This window comes from Phasianus colchicus, chromosome 1 (genome assembly GCF_987193195.1).
Source record: "Phasianus colchicus chromosome 1, bPhaCol1.hap1.1, whole genome shotgun sequence".
NCBI lineage: Eukaryota > Metazoa > Chordata > Aves > Galliformes > Phasianidae > Phasianus > Phasianus colchicus.
The window spans coordinates 65,438,284-65,448,690 of record NC_143436.1 but is presented as its reverse complement, the minus strand read 5'-3'; positions in this window follow the sequence as shown (position 1 = coordinate 65,448,690).

Sequence of the window (10,407 nt, the reverse complement as noted above, 5' to 3'; positions counted from 1 at the left end):
AACTCTGCAGGTCCAAATGAATCTCAGTGAAGAGCATAAGTTGAAGAGCTGGAGTAGTGACACACACACTTAGGCACAGGAAACAGTCCATAGAAAACAGTTGCTTCTGATGTTGCCTGATGAGAATGGACAATCAGAGCATCACTCATCACAATTAGAATAGCCCCTAGACATTAATCATCACTTTGAAAATCCGGGCTCCAGGAAGGTGTGAAGAGAGTCTGTAGAAAAATATTATGTAGTTAAACAAACGTGGTCTGATGTGACATTAATCATCTACTGAATGTCACAAAAAAAGAAGAAAAGGGCTTTGATTGTTTGGTTTGACGATGTTCTTTTCTTCCTCCTTTTCTGTTTTTATGGATTAAGTTTTATCAAAACAATAGATTTTTTTACACCTTGCTTTCAAATCAGTGGAAAAAATGTTTTTCTTTTCAGTCATAATAATCTAGATCCTCCTGAGAAAAACATAGAAACAAAATAAAATTGCAGTCTGAAGAGAAGCACTATAAAAATCTTCATGCGCTCTCCCATATACATCCAAATTATATAAAACACTAGTTGGATATTATTTGTTTATGGCTGAACTAGATTGCAAGCAACAAGGCTAATGCTTCAAAAACTACTTAAAAATGCATTCTAATAGTTATTTCTTTCAGAAACAAAAAGATACTGATCCACCTACCTACAAAATCTAATACTAGGAAATGCTCAGAGATTGAAAAGCCATCTCTTTGTCCTGAAATGGCTCAGCAACTCAAAAACTTTAAAACATTTCTTCAAAGACTTTAAAACTCCTCACAGAAACTTAGAACAGCTCATACTGGAATAAATCCAGGTGGTTAGGACATTTGTCTAGATGGCAAGTTCTCCCACTTGAGGTTAAAGCAGGAATGTCATTAAAAAAGTGACTGTGCCACAATATTTTGCTGTGTCTTCCTTTTTCCAGAACTGAGAGAAATGTATAATCTGCTGTGAAATAAATTATTCAAGCTCTCTAGAATCTCTAGAATGGTTTCCTTAGATTCCTCTGAAACAGAGAATTGTTTCAACCATTGGTTATCTGTTTGTGAATGTCAACAGATAAGAGTGGTGGAAGTACAGAGGAGGAAAGGGAAAGGGAAAGGGGAAAAAGGAAAGAAAAAGGGAAAAAGAAAAAAAAGGAAAAAGGAAAAAGGAAAAAGAAAAAAGGAAAAGGGAAAAGGAAAAAGGAAAAAAAGAAAAAGAAGAAGGAAGAAGGAAGAAAAGAAGAAAGAAGAAAGAAAAGAAGAAAAGGAGGGAGGGGAGGGGAGGGGAGGGGAGGGGAGGGGAGGGGAGGGGAGGGGAAGGGAAGGGAAGGGAAGGGAAGGGAAGGGAAGGGAAGGGAAGGGAAGGGAAGGGAAGGGAAGGGAAGGGAAGGGAAGGGAAGGGAAGGGAAGGGAAGGGAAGGGAAGGGAAGGGAAGGGAAGGGAAGGGAAGGGAAGGGAAGGGAAGGGAAGGGAAGGGAAGGGAAGGGAAGGGAAGGGAAGGGAAGGGGAAAACATCAACCTCATTTCAGAGATCTCACTGCAGCGAAAGAAGGTAATGGTACAATTTCTAATGGAAATGAGTATTATGAGTGTTGCAGTATGAGTGGTTTCACCATTACATTTCATGGAAAATTGTATGGCAAAACCTTGACTTTCACTCAAAACCTTAATTACTGCTCAACACCATACCTATAATCATTTATATTGGCCAGTTTATGCTTTGCAAAGCATTTAGCACTAATATTTTGCAGAGTTATTTCTCTGGACATGAGAATAAATTTGGGATGTTAAACCACCTTTGGATTTACATGTCAGAAAATGTTCAGAGGTTTATTTTTGTTAAAATATGAACTTCTGTAAGTATTGCAGCATGCAATCATCTTTTTTCCTTCCTCAGCTATTATAAATAACCTGAATGAAATACACAGTATATTCAGAAGTATTGCTCTGTTAAAAATTATAATCTTATATTCAACACTCATTTTTTAGAGAATCTCCAACTCCTTTACAAACCTGATCCACTGCCATGTGAGCTAAACACTGGGTCAGTTCAGTCCTACACACTCACTAAATTCATAAGAAATGAAGGCTGACAGTCATTTAACAGCAGAAGATAAACCCAGTAATTTGAGATCAATCTTGGTTAGAATTTGATAAAAACATAATAGAAAATATGACCATTCTTTTGAAATGCTCTGGAGCTGTCCTCAAATTCAAGGGTTTTATTGCACCTAAAGCCTAGTGAAGAGGCAGGCAAAGCACTGAATTGAATTTTGAGACCTCTTACCAAAATAGTTTACTAATCTCAGGTCATTCCAAACTAGATATCTAGGGTCAGTCATGTTGTCCAAGCACAGATGACAACCACCTCCTGAGATGCCTTAGAGCATTCTAAGACCTCCAGGTGGGGTACGCAGAGGTGTCACAAGAGCAATGTGAGAGCCAGGCTCACCTGGAGGAATAGCTGGAGAGCAGACTTGATGCTCTTGGGAGCTTATGTTGGCACCGGTGCCTGTGTATGAAACAAGGTTCTAATCAACCAGTCAGCTCTCTAGGCTCTCCTGATAGCACTACTAGACCTGTACTGACTAAAATAAAAACAGAAGCTTCTAGCTTACATGCTAGACCTTCATATTAAGATACCTAAATTTGTTAGACTCAAACTGAAACACATCCTCTCATCCATGAGAAAGATTTGGAACAGTGGTTTCCTGCCTTTCTCATTGTGCCTGTCTCAGTTGTCTCATACATACATCATTATATAGAATTACACCAACTTTTCAGGTTTCCTGATATCATTTGGGACAGTGCTTGTGCCAGACAAAGAAACAAACATGGCAAAAATCAGGTTATATTTCCTAAACTTCAGTACTAGAAAAAGTGCTAGTTAGCCTTCACTGAAACTACAAACAAATATTTGTGAGATTAAAAAACAAGAACAGCACACAGAGAATGAATTCAAGGAGCCACTTACTTTGAAGTGAAGTAAAAATGAGTGCAGGAACATTAGTCTGAATTTAAAACCCAAAGAACCCCTTTAAATCCACTTATAGACTTTCCCAGTATAAGGTAAAACAACACATTTCCCCTTCAACAAAGTTCTTGAAATTGCATGGGTCTGAGTCAGGAAACAGGGGACCTGATATAGGCTGTGGAACACATTAAGTTCCCTAGAGACCTCCACAGAAAACACAGTTCATCAAGGAGGGCTGTCATGGGAGACGGGGAGTTTGTCTCCTGGATCTCACAATCAGCAGGCAAGGAAATGGGAGAAAAAAATTGCTGCTCCCTTTGCAGACAGGATCTGCAGTACACCAAGAGGCCAAGGAGGTGGTGTTTTCCTGAGCAACCTCTTTCTTAGGTGAGTTTTCTTAAGGAAAGTGCCAAATTCTCCCCTAAAATGGAGATGTCAGACTGCAACTACAGGCTAACAGCAAGTTGCTGTGAGATCTGAGGAAAGCAAAGAGAACCCTTCTGAATGCCTCATTCTTCCTAGTTTAAGCCAGAAGGGAATACAGAGCTGATTATTAAATGTGTGATGTGTTGATAACACTGAATAAAGACTTTGAAACCTCTTCTGTAAGTGCCATTTGCAGCTTTAAGAGATAAAAGTCTGTTTTCCTACAGCAGGTTATATTCATCTGGCTCCACATTGAAAATACAAGAACTATTGGACTGTTCATGTGTCTTACATGTGCTAAAAGTTCTTCCCTTTCAAAAAAAGGCACATGTATTTTCACAGGCTGAGGAATTCTAAAAAGTCTGTTAAAAAAGAAAGGAACAATAAATTCTTACGAGTTCTTATCTCTTCCTAATATCCAGGAAGGGGCTGTAGGCAAGTACTACATTCATTTAATGCAATTTTTGTGCATGTTACTGAGCTTTAGTTTTCATTACAACCATCAACACTGAGTAGAATGAAGATACCATTCATCAGAAAATGCTGTTATTCTTATGATGTGCAATCAGTGAACCAGAGCACAACCATTAAGTCTTCCACTGAATGCACAGTGGATCAAGCTTTCCTAACCACAGCAGGGGATCAATTTATGCCTTTAAAACACAAATTACCTTCCTTATCTTAGCTTGAATACCTTGTAGCATTATGAATGATCTTCATTACACAGCCCTCTTTACACAGAGGTTCATGAATATAAAACACTCCGATTAAAGTAACATTGCAGTTCTGTTTTCAGGGAATTCTATACAAGTTTATCTCTGGAGGTAGCTCCATTCACCCAATGGATTTGCAAAAGGGATCATTTCTACCTGCTGTGCTGAAGTACTGTCTCACATAATGCATGCAATCCACAATTAGATGATGAAGTGGCATGGTAAAAAGGAGATTCGGCTTTCTGGGGTGAAACAGGGTGAGCATCATGTCACAACTACAAAAAGTCATGTATGAGTTAGCTTGAGGGAAAGTACTTAGGCTGAAACAAAATAGCCCAGCTTTCAGAAAGGCTCAAGCTTCAGCTATTTTATGTTTCCTCCTTAACCCACTAGGTAATTACTGTGCACATCTAGCCAAAGTCAGCCATGACATTCCCAGTCACAGAACTGAACATGCCAAGCTCCCATCCAGAGCAGTGTGAGGACTCTTCTGTGCAGTGAGTCATAGCCTGCTGCTGGCTACATCTGCTGCTTCAGTTGTCCCAAAACAACTCTTCTGGCTGCTGGGATCCACTGATCCCATGGGCCCTGCCCAGCGCTGAAGCAAATGGGAATGAACAGAGTGGATATCATAGATCACAATCTTTGGCCAAAAGGTAATGCTTTCAAGAGAAAGGGGATTCATTCCTTAATAGATGACAAGGATAAGAAGTATATTTCTGCCAGCAAGCTTCCAGGGAGCTGCTGTGGTGCAGCAGAGCAGGATTTGAAGTGAGCTAGAGAAAACTAAGAGACTCACGTGAAAAATGAACACAAAAGCCCAGGCTGCCTCTTTTGGTGGAGGCGTCTTCATAGTGACCAAGGGTCAGAATAAATTTTCTTTGCCACAGTAAATGAAATAGTCCCACAAAGTCTCAGTCAGAACTATGAAAATGTTCCAGCTTAGTGTGGGGAGATGAAAGACAGCTAGCAAGACAATATTCTTTTCGTGAGTAACAGTGAGAATGAAGGCAGATGTCCGAAGATCAAGCATTAGACCTTCCAGCAAACCTGGCATGTTTGCTAAGTAGATTGTTATGACTTTTGATTTTGGCAGCCAAATTTATCTAATGGTTACAGTAAACCAGAGACCTCCCAAGTGCAAGAGCTGAGCAAGAGATCGGATATGAACATAAGCTTCAACACCAATCAGTTTTGTATGTTCTACTTCCAAGTGCCAAAAATTGTTAACAAACCATCAAATCAGGGCTCTAGCAGCAAGTTCAGCTCTGTATACTGACAGAGTTTCTAATGTGAAAAATAATTAATCTATCAGAAGTAAGCTCTTGAACGCTACCTGTGGTAGGTATTCCTAAACTCAATTGCTTTCTTCTTCTGTTCCAATGGCCGTATCTCCAAAGCTGGTCACCCTTCTCCTCATCCCCTTGTGGACCATCCTGCATGAGAAGCACAAGTCCTGGCCACATTTAGGCTCCTGTAGATGTTAGGAAGACAGCTGGGCAGGCTGTGCCCAGCAACAGTTAGCACTGGTCAGCTGAGGGACTTAGTGTCAGCACGGAGGTGCTTGCTCAAAATAGGCAGTCAGAAGGCTGATGCTAGCACCATATGATTTCTGTAGCATAAATGCTGGAGGAGAACAAGCAGTGCTGTAAGTGGCTTATGAATCCCTGAAAACTATGGACTAGGAAGCTGTCATATCTAAGATGAAAATTCTCTAAGTGTCATTTCTATTGAAGAATTATGCTCCAGTAGTCTTAATTTATATACTGATAACATCAACTTAACACTGTTATAATAAAAAATAAGTTGACTTATGATAATAAAAAAGAAGTAGACAAAAACCTGTCACATTTCACTTTTTTGTCATGTACCTGAGTACCAGCTGGCTTGAAAGACAAGAATACTCTTGCTCTTTGTACTATGTGTTTTGCTCTTAATCTCTTTGTAAGTGATAAATCGTATCTGAAAAAAACAAATCCACCAAAACTGTCATTAAAGGAAAAACTGAATTCTTAGTAAGAATCAATTATTAACCTCTTTCAAGGAGAGGCAAATTGTTATTAATTATCTTTCCCTCATCCTCTAGAATACAGCATCATAGAAATTATATACTAAATCAACCAAAAGTTTTATCTGTTTGAAGGAAGAACAGAAGAAGAAATATATTATGCATGCCTCAAAAATCTGAAGCTGCCATGTGTAATAAATCACAGCATTTCTGAAATCAACTACTATTGTTTCAAACATACCACCATTCTCCTTTCTGTGATGAGAAATGTACTTCTACTTTGTATTTTCATAGCTGAATGAGTGTCTGGGGGGCATGTACAACTTTCCTATTTATTTATTTACGTTTTAACAACAACAAAAATTTATAATCTTACAGAACAATGACTTGTCATAACATTATTGGGAAAGGCTTGACTTTAGGTCTTTGTGAAGAATTACATTTTTACTGGCCTTAAAATCAACTGCTTGCTTACAAAGAGAAAAAGAAAAGAAAAGAGAGACATAAAGAAAATACAACTTAACTTCCAAAGGTTAAAATACTCAAGCAAAATAAAATCAAGTAAGATAGAACATGAACATGCTTAGAGCACCCAGAATTCCCTGATATCCTCCTGGTGCTCTGAGCACTGCTGTTTTGACAGACAGGATGAAGAAAGCTGCATTTACATTTTACTACCAGCAACAAGGCTGGGCATTGCGCCACAGTGATCACGCATACTGATCCAAGAAGCAGCTCCCCATTGACTTGAGAAAGTCCAGAATCTTTTTCCTTGGTTAAATCCTCAAACAGTACATCCTCAAAGAGCATACATCTGCCACCGAGGCAAGTAGGCATATAAGAAAGACAAAGGAACTGCAAATAAAGAGAACACAGTGTTTGGATGCAAGTCCAAAATCTGTTCAGAACTGACAGTGGAGTGAGATGTACAGCTTGTTCTCCTTCCCACAGAAAGTGAATAAATCAGCTCCAGTACTCAGGCAACTAATCCTTTCTCCTCCCAGGAACCCTTTCACAGTATTCACACTTCTGTGGTCACTGTGCATCATTAGCTTTCCTTTCCTTCTTTCTCATTTCATCTAGTGCCAGACTCTTTCCTCTATATCTTCTGGTGTAACTGAGTAGCTTGCATCCATCTTCTGACTTATCATTTGACTACTACATGTCTCATCGCTCTGTGCAGAACTCTAGACAACCCTGGCAAATAAAGAACTTGAAGCAGAAACTTGAGCTCTGTGGAGGTCTGTTTGTTTTGGCTGTTGCTGTAGTTTTTATTAATAAATGCCTCCTGGTAGACTAGACTCTATTTATCATGACATATGTTATCTAGCTTATGTTCTTATACAGTATTTATTATAAAATTTAGGGTGTGCATAAAACTATTTCTCCCTCTCTTCCCAGGCAGCGAGGAGGGTGGTTATGTTATTCTAATGAGTATGATGGCCTTATGTTATGATTGGGAAGCTTTGGTTAAAGAAGTGATTTCTGTATTTTATTTTGAAAATGCAAAATCTGTGGTTGCTGTGGTCCATTCCCGTTGGGGAAGGATTTTTAATCCATCTACACATTAATAATTCTCCAAGTTCTTTTTTGCTCAGCTCTCCCAGTTGTGTATTTTTCCCAGGCTTCTTCAGCTACTTCTCTTTCCTGTGCTGGCTATCTGGTTGGTTTAATGCTACTTTCACACACAAAATGCTGAAATCAAGAAGGCCAAAAAACGAAATATCCATTTCCATATTTCCTCCTTCCATATTGTGACTGAATGCTAACTCTTGAAAATATTCTGGTTACATTCCCAATGAAATTTTCAGAGAAAACATGAACTTAATCTGATTGGAGGGCATAAAAAATTCAAATTAGCATCAGAAAGGGGAGCGAAATACTGTGGTAGTTTTCAAATAAAGCTTCTGTTTCTCAGAACAAAGATCCTTTGTACCTCAACAGGATACACCTCTTAGAATGAGGTCTGGTCTCTTGGGAAGGCATGCAAAGTTCTGGGGCACTGAAGTCAGGTTGTGTCCAGCAGACACCTGAGCTGGTCAATGTAAAGCCTGACTTCTTGCACAACTTCGTCTCTACTGGTTAAAACAGGTGAAAAGTGCAAACACATCTAATGACTGTCTAATGTTACTAACAGTACCCTAACAAAAATGGAACAAGAATGAGCGTCTAGTCTCATAAAGATCTCTCTTTGGAGAATTTCAAGGCCTAGATTTGTTTAGAATAGACAAAGTTTGTAGGCATTGTGTATAGACCACATTATTTCTTTTCTTAACATGAAGCTGTACGTCTTATCTTCCCTTCTGAAGAAAGCTTTAAAGTACTGTGCAAAATTTTGTCTTGAGGAAGGTCAGAGCTATTATGCTGAGCCAGCTTGATAATTTTAGTGTTTGCTGAATCGCTTCGCAGGTCCTTACATTCACAGTGATTTATATAAAGTGTTCTGTTTTGTATCTCTCACAAACTGTTTTAACACTGCACTAGGTAAACAGAATGTCATCAGATTTCCAGTCCTTCCTGGGTAATTTTTCCCAGTTATGTAAATGTTTATCTTAATTCTACTTCTTCCTTTGCACTTTTGCAAAATGTTTTTGCTCCTTCTCTGTGCTGAGCCAGTGTGATAACCGCTATGCAGAATTGAGACGAAAGAATACCAGGGCTGGATGCCAAGGAGCAAGACTACAAGCACCCAGCCAACATCCTTGACTTTGAATGCCGCTTATCCAAGAAGGCATAAAGCAGTGAGGAGAGTCTGTTTAGCATTATCACCCAAGAACTCCAAATACACCTAGTGGATCTCTTCAGTGAAGTAATTCAGCACTCTAGCCCCTTGTGTTTAAGTAGAAAAACTAGCTGCTCCTGTAAATTTATTCACAGGTGTGCCAATGCCAGACACGTACATAGCAGCAGAAGTTTAGATTAACAGTTGATTCCACTGATTGTTTTTCCCACCATCTAACCTGTGTTGGATTTGGCATGCAAGCTTCTAGGGAAAGAGAACAGCATGCGAAGTGCTGGCAACAGCATTCCGTTTGATATGCTTAAATTAATTAATAGAAAACAGCTTGTGTCAACAATGTTTACATTTCTCATGCTTTCACTCTTTAACCACTTGAATTAACTATATTAAAAATGCTTTAAAATCTTCTATGTGTATAAAAATTCAAATACATTTAAGTTGTCATTGTACAAAGTTGTTGATAGGCTGGAAATCATTTCCATATCCAAAGAGCAAATCTAACTCGGAAGAAGACATTGAAACTTCAGTGCAAGCTCCCTCCCAGACAAGTCCTGCTTTCCTTCCAGCTCACAAACATATAAGAAATGGGACCAGATAACTACAGAAATCCACAGATTTCAGTGGGTGGAATTTTGAAGATAACCATCTTATTTCAGCAGACTTTGAAAAATCTCTAAATAAACAATTCAGCTTGTAAGAAGTTGAAACATTAATCCTTCTGCTTGAGAAAAAAAAAATCTGCTTGCTCCCACTATGAGCGATCCTCATATCATCTTTTTGTTTGGACATCCATCTGTTACCAGTTTCAAACTTGGTTAGCTACATGCACTTAGCTAAATAGGTTTGTATTTTAGAAACACAGATAAGTTCCTCCTTAATTGTTCACACATTCTAGGTTAGGTCTCTAAATCAGTATATGAGAGCCAGAGCTTACTTTGATCTGATAGGATTTCATAGTCTGCTTCTTCAAACAGTCATGTTAAGAGTGAACTTATCTCTCGCCAATGACTATATAAGGAGCAAAAAGTAAAAGGAACCAATTACTAAGCCAAGGTGCTACAGTTAGGTTGTTTTGATTTAATTTAGTGAGTGCCCAAGCCCACTTAATCATCCAAAAGGCAGAGTAGGTACCACGAGAGTCAATAATAGCTCATCAGTCAGCTCATCAGCTATAAGAGACAATACAGTACTGTATTTATGATGTGTGTTTGGAATCAGGGCTTTCTGTCTATGATTTAACTTAATGTAAAGCAAATGAACTGCTGGATGAATTTAGCATCCCTGTGATTTAGTTTACACAGAGATAAACCAGAAATAACACAGGTGAAGCAGACCCAATTCAGACTGCATGGCTTTATGGGCCAGCACAACAGGCAGAAAATCCCAGCCAAGATATTGTCACAGCCCTCACCTAGGACAACATTACAGATGGACTCACCACAACTACTCTATGGCAAGGGCTCCTTGTCAGTACAGTCATGCATAAAGAGAAGTAATTGTAAACCACAATTAGAGAGGACACTTCCATCTGTAGCTTC